The 14,616-nt window shown below is 41.5% G+C and overlaps 1 protein-coding gene across 2 annotated transcripts in view; it reads left to right on the top strand.

Moving 5' to 3' along the window:
- LOC124123232 (protein FORGETTER 1-like) overlaps positions 1-14,616 on the top strand; it is a 490,282-nt gene that overhangs the window by 80,291 nt on the left and 395,375 nt on the right. The window lies entirely within an intron of this gene.

Raw genomic sequence — 14,616 nt, 5'->3', positions numbered from 1 at the left:
CCACTAAGGGTGAAAAGATACACCGATATTCCGATGCATCGCGATACTTGACCCACGATACGATATACGATAAACGTGGGCCCATTTATCGATACGCCACGATACGGAACGCAAATCTCAAGTACAGCGTTTCCTCGCTATTGTGCCTTTTAATAAACCGCTAACTTGGTTATAGCGCGTGGTAACGCATGGCTCCCTAAAAAGTACTTACATTTTTAGTAAGCTCAGGTTTTACACCGACAGATGTTTTTCCCCATCTCAAAAAACATTATCAGCTGATCCCCGCAAGCACATAACACCGGAAATACCTGTCAGCAAATCCGAGCTGAAGTACGCAATTCAATACCATTATTATACTATCTTGTAATTAAAACGTGTTCATTATATATCTGGACTTGTGTTTGTAATATATTTTATTAATTTTATTCAAAATTTCATTTAATATTGTTTTCATTAAGTTATATTATGTGAAATCGTGTGTGAAGAGATACAGCAACCAATATCAGATTACCGCTTTTGACACATTGAAACGAACTTTAGTTGCTAGAGAATAGATACATATATTAAAAATGACATACTTTGACTCGTTAAAAGTCATATTTGTGGCAATTTGGCGAATATGTGTCAACATAACGTTTTCGCAATCGAAATACATGTAGCACGGGAAGTCCCTAGGGTGACTGGTCAAATTGTTCCATACGTAAAAATATCCTGCAACAGCAATCACCAGTACCAAAATGCTACACTTGTGGTTCTTATAATGCAACTAAGGTAACACGATATTGGAATATATTATTCCTGATAAAACAATAATTTCGGATACAATTTCTTCGAACATTGTATCTAAATTCTTTGAAGTTGTATCACTGGTGGAGTACATTAATTTTTTTCTGGTGTTTGAACTTTGAATTGTTTTTAAGGAAAATTAGAGAAAGTTCCACTTTGAAGGTGAAAAACTTCAGTAGTCTTGTTATTATAAAATAATGTTGACTGTTCCAAAATCTTGAAAGGTTCAATCTTGACATGCTTTAAATCTTGTTTTATTTATCATTGCGTATCGAGATACGTATCGTATCGTGACCAGAATATCGAGATGCGTATCCTATTGTGACCTTCCTGTATCGTTGCAGCCCTAATTGCCACAAAGTGGAGATGTGCACTGAAATTTGAGAGAATCTAGTGTGTTTTTTTTTGTGGGATTCCCTTCAACATCTTCTAGTTTATGTACATCATTTGAGGGATGTTTGCTTGTCAGAAATGTTGCCATAATTTTTCTAACACTGACCTTCACAAAGCACTTTCGGATTCTGCCTTGCACACGCTCTCGGTAGCCGATGACGGAGTATCAGATAGCTTACTGACCCTATTGTCTCAGATCAAGAACAGTCCATCCGTGTAATGTCGGCTCTACGTCTACATCGAAACCGCCAGCTGACTTGGGAAGGTGCTTTCCACAGTCGCTTCAGCCTGACCTGCCTCGACTAAGACATTGATCAACCCCAAAAGCACTCCTAGACTGTCTGCAACTTGTCAACTCTCACATCCCGCTCCTTCCCTCTCTGTTCAAGTTGATGTTGATCACTGCTCTACTTTAGGTCGCTCCCCATCTTCCACTTCTACGGATCGCAGCCATCAACAAGATTGTACCAGTTTCTCTGGTTGACTCATTCTCTCTTTGTGAACTGCATCCAAGACATTGACGAGGATGTCGGTAGATCTCCTTCAGCTGCCGAGGCAGCACTTGGAAGAAAAGCAGCATAAGAATGACGATGCCCCCAGTTTTTGCCTGCCCATCGTGACCTTCATGAAGTCATAAGCGGGAAGTCCAGTTCTTTTCACCGGCTCGTGCAAGGAAATTGTGAATCCAAGTCCTCTTTCGGACATTCCATCTCATTCCCCGGGTCGCAATGACATAGACAAGTCTGCCAGGACAACTGACTCATCTTCCAAGTTACTTGCTTCAGTTTTGGGATGACTGGGAACTTCCACCTCCAGGGTTTTACTCTGGCTTTCCTCCCGAATTAAGATGACATGCCGGAATAGAACTGGAATACTGTTCAAAGCCGTGTTAAACCACTCACTCACTCACTCACTCACTCACTCACTCACTCACTCACTCACTCACTCACTCACTCAACTCACTCAACTCACTCACTCACTCACTCACTCAAGTCCAGAGTTATGATTCCCTGCCAATCCATCTGCATCCACATCTTCAGTGATGGCTAGTAACATCAAATGTTTGCACGGGGTCTCTTTGCGGCCTTTCTTCGACTGTGGGTTGGTCCATCAAAGACAAGCGACTCCATGTCAACAACCTCAAGTTCAAAGTGGTCATTCTGGCAGTGTCCCATTTGGCAGAGCTCCTTCGTTTGTCGCATCTCATGATCCAATCGTACAACAATTTGGTTGTCTTGTATATCAACAAGATTGGCTGAACCAAGTCGATGTTGCTTTTGTCGCACTAGATTGACATCTTATGTCTGATTGACTCCCTCAACATTCAGGTTTGAACAAGACACATTCTTGGGTTGTGCAACATTATAGTCGACTCCCTATCCTGACCGTTTCAACTGATCGATCTTCCGGTGGATCTACCAACTTTAGCCATATCTAGACTTTTTTTAAACCTGGTTCAGTGGTCATCTATCCCCGTTTGTCTCTCCCATTCCACATACTCAAATCTGGGACGACGATGCTTTACTAATCTCGTGAGTAGGCCTCAACGTCTACACCTTTCTCCTGACCGGTGTTCTACCACATGTATCCTGCAGGAAGTGGAGTCCACCTATCTCCTGAGTCTGCTTTTGGTCGCTCCCTTATCCTCCAACTCGGGTTTGGTTCACCAACTCGCAGAAAAAGGTTCCACCGTCTTCCACCACTGGAAGACCTTCTCCTTCAGCCTCACACCCACATGCTCCACCCGTCGTCAAAAACCGTCGTCTTTGTGTTTGGCACATATACAGAGGTCACTTGTCACCAAAGGGTTTTCCAAGAGTAAACATCAAGGAAGCTCACCTTTGCTGTTAGGGTCTACTTTGACTACTTATCTTGTTGCGATCAACTCAGTCGTTGCAACTACAACTTGATCAAAGATATCTTATTCCAAGAGTAATCGGAGTACATGTTTGGTCCACTACCACAACTTCTCGTGAGGGAGATCTCTGCTGTAGGTCACATGTCTCAAAGACAGCAACCAGTTTTTGTGAGAATCCGTCAGACAGAACTTGTGAACTTTGGATTGTTAGCCCGATAACTAACTGACTGAGCTACGTCCACACTGTAAAAATATATGCAAATTTACCTTGTCATGCCTACGACGTTACGGAACTGAACAAAAATGGTCAAATAAGTGTCAGACACTTAAGGTTACAGGTAGGCATGGTGTCTCGTGACTATAGTCTGCTGACACTTACGAGCGATCCCGATGGCATTTGGCACACTCGTCCCATTCTGTAATCTACAAGATACAGAGTGGTGAGGAATGAGCTGATATGGTTCGAACTGAAAACGGCTCCAGGCATCAGACGCCAGGTGTCGAACTCGCTGGTACGCATGAATGACATGGTATTTCATAATTTGTCGAGTGATTTTTGTGACAAAAACGTGTGGTAGGGAACACTGTAAGGATAATGTGGATGATACTAAGGAATGAGGGAGGCATAAGCATAGCTTGTGATGAGTTCACTTTTGAGTCAGTTTTGAACAAATGTAGCAGGTGAAAGTGGCTTGTGTTAATGTTTCAGGACAATTTCCAGTAGACAAAATATTAGTCACAAAACCATTTCACCCTACTTTTTTTACTTTTTTGTGTGAAAAATATTAGGAGCCGCTACAGAATCTATAATAGCCACTAAACGGGTACCCAACCCTAATGATTGTAAAGGGGTGATTGATTGTAAAGGGGATCCAAGGGGTAAGGATAGAGTTCGGGGTAACCTACCCTAAAACCAGCGACATTTGGATGTGTTCAGCACCAATATAATATATAAAAGTTTGTGGTACTGTGTTCTAAAGGTAGGCCGAGTAACCACCACAGATGCTTACTGTTCCTCTACTAAGACCCTCTATGATCACAAGTGGAAAGCATTTGAAGCATACTGTCATGCTCGTGATATCTCCAAGACCACCACCTCTTCTCTGCAACAAATCGCTGATTACGTCCTTCATTTACGATCTACAAGAAAACTTAAAGGGTCTTCTTTGGCTACTTATCTTGCTGCGATCAACTCAGTCATTGCTACTACAACTAGATCGAAGATATATACAGTTGCTGAGCTTCAGTCCCTCATTTGGTCCTACAAGTTGGCGGACAAGTCATCTTGTTTCTGGATGCCTCCTTGGGATCTCAAAATCCTCCTCCGCCTTTTGACTTGGCCAGAATAAGAACCGCTCGCTGAGAAGCCTTTAGCCAGATGTTGTCAATGATCTGCATCCTCGTTCACATAAAGAAGCTCACACAGGATTAGTTAAAAATCAGCTTTTAGTTAGGAGCAGGCAAATTTGTTCCATGTAGCCCGCTCATGTAGCCTGCATATGTAGCCCGCTCATGTAGCCTGCTCATGTAGCCTGCATATGTAGCCCGCTCATGTAGCCTGCATATGTAGCCCGCTCATGTAGCCTGCATATGTAGCCCGCTCATGTAGCCCGCTCATGTAGCCTGCATATGTAGCCAGCTCATGTAGCCTGCATATGTAGCCCGCTCATGTAGCCCGCTCATGTAGCCCGCTCATGTAGCCTGCATATGTAGCCCGCTCATGTAGCCCGCTCATGTAGCCTGCATATGTAGCCAGCATATGTAGCCCGCTCATGTAGCCCGCTCATGTAGCCTGCATATGTAGCCCGCTCATGTAGCCTGCATATGTAGCCCGCTCATGTAGCCTGCATATGTAGCCCACTGAGAAATCAATCGCAACACACTTTAGGTAATTTGCTTATCTCGTATAAGTATTGTTGAGCTGAAATGAACCGATGTTAGTCGGAATGCATTCATAATATAGTTAAGTTGTGTGTCATGTTCATATGAGATATACTGGAATGTCGTCCTGTTTTGGCCCCCTTAAGTACCCAGCGTGCCATCTATAAAGCAACCCCACAAATAAGGCGACCCCCCCCCCCCCCCCCCCCCCCCCCTCCGTACAAGCCTTCAAAATTGATGCTAATTTATATACCCTGTCTATAAAGACGAAACACGTCACCAGCGCATACATAATCCCTACATTTGCACTAAAAACATGTTTGTCTTTCTCAGAAAAAAAATTGCATCATATCCCTTCAGCGAATTCAAGGAAACGAACATATCATAACAATTAAACTTGGTAAATACAATTTTTGTTCTGCTAGGCATTGTTTTATATGCGGAGATTAAGATTACCGTGTGTATTTATTGTAAACTAAGCCAGAAGTTGCAATCAGCTGCACACATTTCTCGGAATCTACCGGTGATTCGGTTAAAAATTACCCAATAGTATAACTTTAAAGAATCTTGACACAATGATCGGAAGAATTGTATCTGAAACTATTATTTTAACAGGAATAATTTATGTCGATATCATGTTATTTTAGTTGCAGCTTTACTATATATATTTGAAATAAATTAATAATCATATGCCAAGCACTTTGGTACAGCTGATCGCTATTGCAGGATATTTTTTTGTATGGAACAATTTGACCAATCACTGTCGAAGCTCCCGCGCTCGCGATAGTGAAAACTTTATGTTGACATATAATAGTCAAACTACAACAAATATGACTTTCAGCGAGTCAATGTATGGCATTAATGATATATATATCCATTCTCTATCCACAAACGTTTGTTTCAAGGTGTCAATATGGGTAATATGACCGCAGTTTCTGTACATTACGGTGAGTTGTGCAATCTTCCGATCACTTCACATATGATTTCGCCAAAGTGAATGGAAACAATGGAATGAAATTTTGAAAAGGTTAATACAATAGATTACAAACATAAGTCCAGATATCTTATGAACTCTCTTTATGACCAGACAGTGTAATTACACGATTAGTTTGAATACTTCAGTACGGATTTGTTGACATTGTATATCCGGTGTGACATACTTACAGTAATGTCTTTGAGTTGGGGGGAAAAATATAAAAACTGTTCAACCCTTTGTATAAATCAACTTCCCTTGAAAGCCCCCTAATTCTAGTTACGAAAAACTCGCCTAATACACAGCGATATACGGTACCTTACTCTAGTCCACAGGTATGGCAAAAATACCTTGTGTCCGGTAGTTCTGTAATTCTAAACATGGTCCCTTTTGCAAATATATTTTTCCTTTTTTCATAATATTTCATTATGTGGTTTGTTTCCAAATAAAACAATTCTGAAATATAATTTAATAGGAATATGATACATTAATTACAGTAACAGTACTTGTAACAGTACATGACATTTTTGTTTGTTTAATCACAAGAACCATGGTGGCACATAAGCTGGTAAGTTAGCCATATGTTTCTTAGAAAATGCTATCTCAGTCTTCTGGTTGGAATGAAAAGAAACATGCCTGTGTATGTATTTTTTCCAGTCAGCCAATCCATTACTTTTGTTCACCTTATGTGGTCTATTTTATACATACAGGTACTGCTTCCAACCTGTTTTTCCTTTGTATGCAATCACAGTATCACAACTTCCTCAGCTGGTGTGTATAAAAGTTCCACTGTCATCATGAAAAAAGAATTATAAAGGAAAATCATATTTTCATTTAAAAACATATCTGTCTTTCCTTGAATACTCTTTGTCTAAGTGCCAGAAATGGCAGTGTCATAAAAAAAATAAAAAAAGATTTTCATAAGGACTTTTCTTAGATAGACCTAGATCTAAGTCAAACCATGTGACAAGTTAGGTAGAATTATAACCTTATAAGCCCTCATTTCTGAGGTGTCCATATTTTTCACATTTTTATATATTTTTAGGACAAAACGTGATCCGTGTAGATCTGCCTGTTTTGTTATGTAAATAAAACTTCTTGTCTTAAAATGAGAAAAGGAATCAGATGTATTTTTTTTATCCCATTGATTCACGAAAACCAGTTGAAATGTACAGTGGTGACTTTTGTACCCAAAAGTTCTAGTAATTTGTTACCCAAATGGGTATGTGATTTTGTAGATCTACCTAGAATTATTCCAAAGATATTCATTAATTTTGGTGTCTTAAACTTAACATAATATCACTTTCCTTTCAAAACAATACATTCTAACTTAGGTGTAACCAACTTAACTGGCCTCTTCTTCAGTGACAAGGCGTCAATTTTCTCTCAAACAATCAATTTCAAGGATCAGTCATAATCATGTTATGAACTTGATGAAATATTTTATTATGTGTTCTGTTCATCTACATGAAAACAAATATAATTATAGATCTTTTGTAATTTCATCTGGTAATTGAAAACCTCATATGTTGAATTATGTTATCAAAGTTACAACATTGGAATTGCAAATGATCAAGGAACACTATAATGCTTTTTTTTGGCCAAGTACCATGCGTAATGTGGTGGCAAAAGAAGATCAAAAGCAGGAGAAATGAGTTTTGAATTTAAGCTGTTCAAGTACATTCAAGGGAGGTAATGGTGTGGCTTAATTACCTTTATCTACGAAAAGGAAGAAACTGTTGTAAAATATATGACAGCACAGAGATTGTTAAAGTAAAGCATTAGGTGAACCATACACACAACATTAATGACATGGACTGTTGTCTTCAATCATGAAAATGATATATCATCTATTTGGAAAGCGGAAAATTTCTCAAATTTTTCTTGATATCGGCAGTATGATTTGAGATTAACGATGACTTATCAGAATAAAAAAGTCAGAAACATCATTATAGTTCGTTTCCATAGCAACAAGTTTGACTTCGACTCTATCATAGTGGTGTGTATCTGACAGAAATACAAAGTACAGAATTCCAGTTCCATGGAATAGTTTTGATAGCTCAATAACTACTCGTGGATACGGACAGACAAATTACCGTATATGTCTGCAGATAAGCCGAATTTTGAGGACCAGATTCTGTAGAAAGGGGTCGGCTTATCCACGGGATACACTTTCATGATAGTATTTTTCAGATCGTGATCTGTCAGAAACATCGCCTGAATGACAGTCCCATAGATTACAACTTCCCGAAAGTTTGGAAGTTGCCACGACTAGAGCCATTATTGTTATGAATTATCAATAAGGTTATTATTATACACCAATGTTGTCATTATTAAAAAAATGTTATGCATGTTACTACTTCCGATAATAAGTTTTCAACTGAATGTTCAAATAAACGCGTCGATCCAACTCGTCCCACAGATGCTCAATCGGGGACAAATCTGGTGACCGGGCTGGCCAAGGTAATGTCTGGATGTTGTTGTGCTGTAAGAAGTCCTGACAAACACGTGCAATATGCGGTCGAGCGTTGTCCTGCTGGAACTGTCCGCCATGAACGTTGACATGAGGAAGAGCGTAAGGCTGTAGGATCAAGTCTCTGTAACGCACACCTGTCAATGCACCTGCCACATGCACAAGAGGCGTCCTACCACCGTGATGAATTCCGGCCCATACCATGACACTCCTGCCGCCAAATGGGACAACCTGCTGCACACAGTTGGGGGCGTAACGTTCACCCCGACGTCTGTAGACACGTGCGCGCCCATCAGCACGTGTGAGTAGGAAACGGGATTCGTCAGTAAACAGTACATTTCTCCACCTTGCACGTGCCCATCTAACCCTCTGTTGGCACCAAAGCAGATGACGTGTGGTCAATACATGACGTCGAACAGGTTTTCGTGCAAAAAATCTAGCCTCCCTCAGTCTGTTGCGTACCGTTTGATATGATATTCTGCGTACCCCAGGGATCTGTGTGGTTGTAGATGTGGCTGTGGTAGTGCAGTCTCGGAAGTGTCGCAGCCGGATGTATCGATCTTGTGCTTGGGTTGTCACCCTTGGTCTTCCTGACCTTTGTCTGTCATCAACTCTGTTGGTGTTGTTGTATCGGGTCCACAGTGCGGAGATTGTCTGTCTGGATACGCCAAAGTGCCTGGCCACTTCTTGCTGAGTTGCTCCAGCTTGTAATCTCCCAATGGCGTTGTTCCGTTGAGCTGCATTCAGTCTTGGCTTTCTGTCACCGCCTCTACTGCTGTTATAAGGACTGTATGAACGGCCGTTGATGTGGATTTTTATACCCATTCAGCAGGGGGGCCTGCATGCCTAAATGCAGGATCCTGTGCTGCAGGTTTTTTACAGGCGGTTGCGTTTGGATGAAGCTGTAAAATTGATCCCCAAACGCTACGTTTATGTGCTTTGCATGTGTTTTCTTGAATTATAGACACATCATCTTTCTGTTTGACTTATTTGGTTCTCATTTAATGTAATTATTTTAGATATTTGGCAAAAAGTGGTTTTACATCTATGTCAAGTTTCTTTTTTTGAAGAGTATATAATCCCCAGATGAAATTGCCAATAGCTATTACGTACGTTTTGCAAAGTTCATAAATTGATAGTGAACAAGTATCTACATTTATTGAAAGAGGCAAATAAACATTTGTAACGGCGAGTTATTCCGTTCGCCATTTGCAAAAACATGTGATCAGCTGTTTCCTGTGATGTCACAAACGGTGACCACTGTGATTGCTTCCTGTTGTTTAAAAAGCAGCACAGTTCACAAGGAAATGAGCACTGATAATAACGGCCGATTGGTATTGTTATGTTGTTTATACAAACACTTTCAAATTGTGGGTGCTTAGCGATCGTGTTGGGAGTGTTCATAGTTTATTTAACATACAATAGTGGTATAAAGGGGGTATAAAAGTTGGTATATTTTTACTGACTGACATTCTCATCATGAGTTTGAAATGAAAACGCCATGCTTACGATGCTGCATTCAAACTGCGAGTTTGCTCTAGCTGATATATTTTCTCATGGGTTCATAATTCTATATACACCGATTCACAAAATGGCGCTTCGTTGTTGATGGCAACATATAACAATCATTATGAAATTTAAAAAAGACAAGAGAAACAGCTTCCCACATTATGAAAGTGGATGACTGGTTTGTTAAATCTTTATTAATGACTTTTTCAATATAATTACAACGTTTTTCATCCTTATTGAATATCTGCGAGTACCGGCTCATCTCTTGCAGTGTTTTTTGCCTTTAACTTCCTGGTTCAGCTTATCTGCGGGTCATATCATTTTATTTCGTATTTCAATGGACAAGTTAATACCTCTGCTTATCTACAGGGTCGGCTTATCTGCGGTCATATATGGTAGATAGAAATGCTCTCATCAAGTTGTACAGTCAGATGATTTGTTCTTTCAAATTTGTTGGGGCCAGGGGGATTTGTCATCTACTGATGACTTCTGTTAGTTCTGCTCCGAAAACGAGACTTACCTCTGTTTCAGCTAAGTCTAACTTGTTTCCATGGAGACAGGGAAAATTCAAATTTTGGAAAATTCCTAAATAGCATAAGGCGCCACTTCAGACCTTGGTCAATACATGTTGTCCGACCAGCCGGATATAAGCTCGCAAGCTTTTCCCTACACTGTCACCTAAATCTTCGCTTGGGTCTCAATCTCATTAAAATCAGATCTTAGTTCTTGCTATCGCTAAACAAAGATCTGAGGACATCCCATTAAGGGTCTTGTCAGAGCGACCTTTCATCCAACCAGTCAGAGCGTCGCTTACCAGATCATGAAAGTGACTGTCGGAACTTAATGAAGCTAGTACGCAACCCTAATACTTATGTCACGTTACCTGCTTCACGGATTAACGATCTGTCCTCGATATCCAGATATTCAATGGACATTGGCGCTTATATCAACTGGCTTGATGACACATCATTCCACCATTACAAACACCATATGAAGGCATACCCGGAGAGACTCCTATCACTATTAGGACTAATCAAGTCGGACTCATCCACCGCCTGCTAGACCCCATAGTCAGAATGAAGGAAGATTTACGCTCCTCCCAGGTCTGTTTTGTTTGTTTGTTGTTTAACGCTGCACCAAGCAATATTCCAGCTCGACAACATGAGCATCGGTCCATGCAATTGGGATCGATGACATGTATCAACCAAATCAGTGAGCCTGACCGCCCGATCCCGATAGTCTCTTACGACAAGCATAGTCACCTTTTACAGCAAGCATGGGTTGCCACCTAAGTCTGATGCTTGTGATATCAATCACTGGATTGTCTTGTCCAGACTCGATTATTCCCAAGCTTGAATGACTTCACAGCTATTATGGGTTCAGCATCAACAAATACTAGCACAGATTTGTTCCAAGAGCTTTTCAACGATATCTCACAACCAATATCTGCTCCCAAGGCATTCAACGGCAAATTGGGACGTATCATAGACCAAGTCAGGCAAGATACAAGGAACTATTCCAAGCATCAGCTATCAGGGCCTAGCTGCCAAGGCACATAGATCTTCCCGTCCCCAGAAGTGTACCTGGGATTAGAAAGACTCATCAGCCTCCTAAGAAGAAGTTTGTCCCCCCCGGTAGGATTCGTTCCAACCGATTTGGGGGTATGACAAGCGTCAGTCTTCTCAGGAATCAAACTGCATCTTGAAATCTCAAGCTGTCGGACGCAGATTTCATCTAGTCGGAGCCTAGCTAGCCGCAGCAGCTCATGCCATCAGGAAGCTACTAAAGAAGCAAGCCATTCGGGGACGAGCTGAGACCAATAAGACCAAGGTTTTATTCTCTGGTATTCCTAGTACCGAAGAAGAATACGACCAACATGAGAATGAGAATCGACCTAAAGACCCTCCACTGGGTCATCGTTCACAACACCGGACAAGTCATCGCATTTTTTATGGGGATGAACTTCCCCTAACATCACAGTTCCTACTCAGAAGTCGGACATACCACAGGTCTGTCAACCATAGGGTTCACAGAGGATTGGCCATGTGTGGAGCTTGAACCTAGTCAACTTGGGATTACAGTTTACTGCACAGGAAGAATCACGTGTCAAGTGTCAAGACTTACTGTAAACATCGTTAACCGTAATCAAGTCAACTGACCTAGTGGGATCTGTGCAAAATAATTTTGTACAGACTGACTTACATGATTGCATATGCATAACACTACAACCACTCAACCAGACGCCTATCACTGTTCATCATGTAGCCGATTCACAACTTCAGTGGACAACCGATGCCTGCATGTGCAGTGAATGAGACACCATGCACCATCATCCCCCGATATAACAAGGGGAGTGCTTACGCGAAGCCCAAGGGATGGAAACCAAGGAATTTTTCTATTTTCAACCTGTCCTATACAATACATTGTTGAATTCTTTCCAAGACTGTTCCTTGATACAGAATAAGTGGGCCTATTATACCAGGGATTTGGCATTGGTTTGCTGACAACACAGTATTTTCACGTTTCGTCATGTCCCAACATGGGCAGAGAATTGACTGAAGTGGATGAGCCGACTCCATCAGTTGTCGGATGGAAGCGAGACATATTCCTGGGAAACTGAACATCCTTGCCGACAGTTTTTCCCGCCAAGGGACAAAAGAGACGACAGAATGGATCTTACATCCCCAGATATTTGCTTTGATAACCACTTTATGGGACACACCACACCTAGATCTATTTGTCTACTAATAGAAGAACCTCACCAGTTACCTCTCCGTCGAGATCTGTTACGACAGCCCAAGTCCAACATATTCCATGACATCCTACCAAGCCTATATCTAAATGCCTGGATGTTAGCATGCAAAATGCAGATATCCGGGTGCTCTGGACTTGCCTCTGAAGCTGTGGCAAGATCATGGAGACCTTTATCCTACCTTATATGTGACAACAGATGGGATAAGTTCTTCCCGTGGAGAAGACAAGGGATTGTAACTAATACAATATCCATCCCTATGGTAGCGGGCTTTTCTAGTACATCTACGTCAGGAAAATAAGAACCGTCATGGGACGATAGAAGGTTACAGATCGGCTCTTCACTCTGTACTTCAACATGATGGATTCTCAATTGGAAACCATCCCACCAATAGTTTCCCCCTTATATCGAAAAAAAGGGGTGGGGGGTGAGGATCCGGCACCAGCAGCATCAGAGGATGAGTACACCCTTGATTATCCTATTAAGTGTAGGATGTATAAAGAATACCTTGCGTATCAACTGCCTACAGTGACCAGAAGTGACATCAGAACCGGAAGAGATAGAACCGAAAGTGACATCATCACCGGAAGTGAGATGATAACCGGAATTGAGATGATAACCGGAAGTGACGTCATCACCGGAAGTGAGATGATAACCGGAAGTGACGTCATCACCGGAAGTGAGATGATAACCGGAAGTGACATCATCACCGGTAATGAGATGATAACTGGAAATGAGATGATAACCGGAAGTGAGATGATAACCTGGAAGTGACATCATCACCGGTAATGAGATGATAACTGGAAATGAGATGATAACCGGAAGTGAAGTCATCACCGGTAATGAGATGATAACTGGAAGTGAGATGATAACCGGAAGTGACGTCATCACCGGTAATGAGATGATAACTGGAAGTGAGATGATAACCGGAAGTGACGTCATCACCGGAAGTGAGATGATAACCGGAAGTGACATCATCACCGGTAATGAGATGATAACTGGAAATGAGATGATAACCGGAAGTGAGATGATAACCTGGAAGTGACATCATCACCGGTAATGAGATGATAACTGGAAATGAGATGATAACCGGAAGTGAAGTCATCACCGGTAATGAGATGATAACTGGAAGTGAGATGATAACCGGAAGTGACGTCATCACCGGTAATGAGATGATAACTGGAAGTGAGATGATAACCGGAAGTGACGTCATCACCGGAAGTGAGATGATAACCGGAAGTGACATCATCACCGGTAATGAGATGATAACTGGAAATGAGATGATAACCGGAAGTGGGATGATAACCTGGAAGTGACATCATCACCGGTAATGAGATGATAACTGGAAATGAGATGATAACCGGAAGTGAAGTCATCACCGGTAATGAGATGATAACTGGAAGTGAGATGATAACCGGAAGTGACGTCATCACCGGTAATGAGATGATAACTGGAAATGAGATGATAACCGGAAGTGAAGTCATCACCGGTAATGAGATGATAACTGGAAGTGAGATGATAACCGGAAGTGACGTCATCACCGGTAATGAGATGATAACTGGAAGTGAGATGATAACCGGAAGTGACGTCATCACCGGAAGTGAGATGATAACCGGAAGTGACATCATCACCGGTAATGAGATGATAACTGGAAATGAGATGATAACCGGAAGTGGGATGATAACCTGGAAGTGACATCATCACCGGTAATGAGATGATAACTGGAAATGAGATGATAACCGGAAGTGAAGTCATCACCGGTAATGAGATGATAACTGGAAGTGAGATGATAACCGGAAGTGACGTCATCACCGGTAATGAGATGATAACCGGAAGTGACGTCATCACCGGTAATGAGATGATAACCGGAAGTGACGTCATCACCGGTAATGAGATGATAACTGGAAATGAGATGATAACTGGAAGTGAGATGATAACCGGAAGTGACGTCATCACCGGTAATAGTGTCACAAATCCAAATTTAAGAAGAA

The sequence above is a fragment of the Haliotis rufescens genome, unplaced genomic scaffold, assembly GCF_023055435.1.
Source record: "Haliotis rufescens isolate VD_foot unplaced genomic scaffold, xgHalRufe1.0.p SCAF_9, whole genome shotgun sequence".
Classification (NCBI taxonomy): domain Eukaryota; kingdom Metazoa; phylum Mollusca; class Gastropoda; order Lepetellida; family Haliotidae; genus Haliotis; species Haliotis rufescens.
The sequence above is the reverse complement of the archived record's forward strand: the minus strand, read 5'-3'. Positions and strand labels throughout refer to the sequence as shown.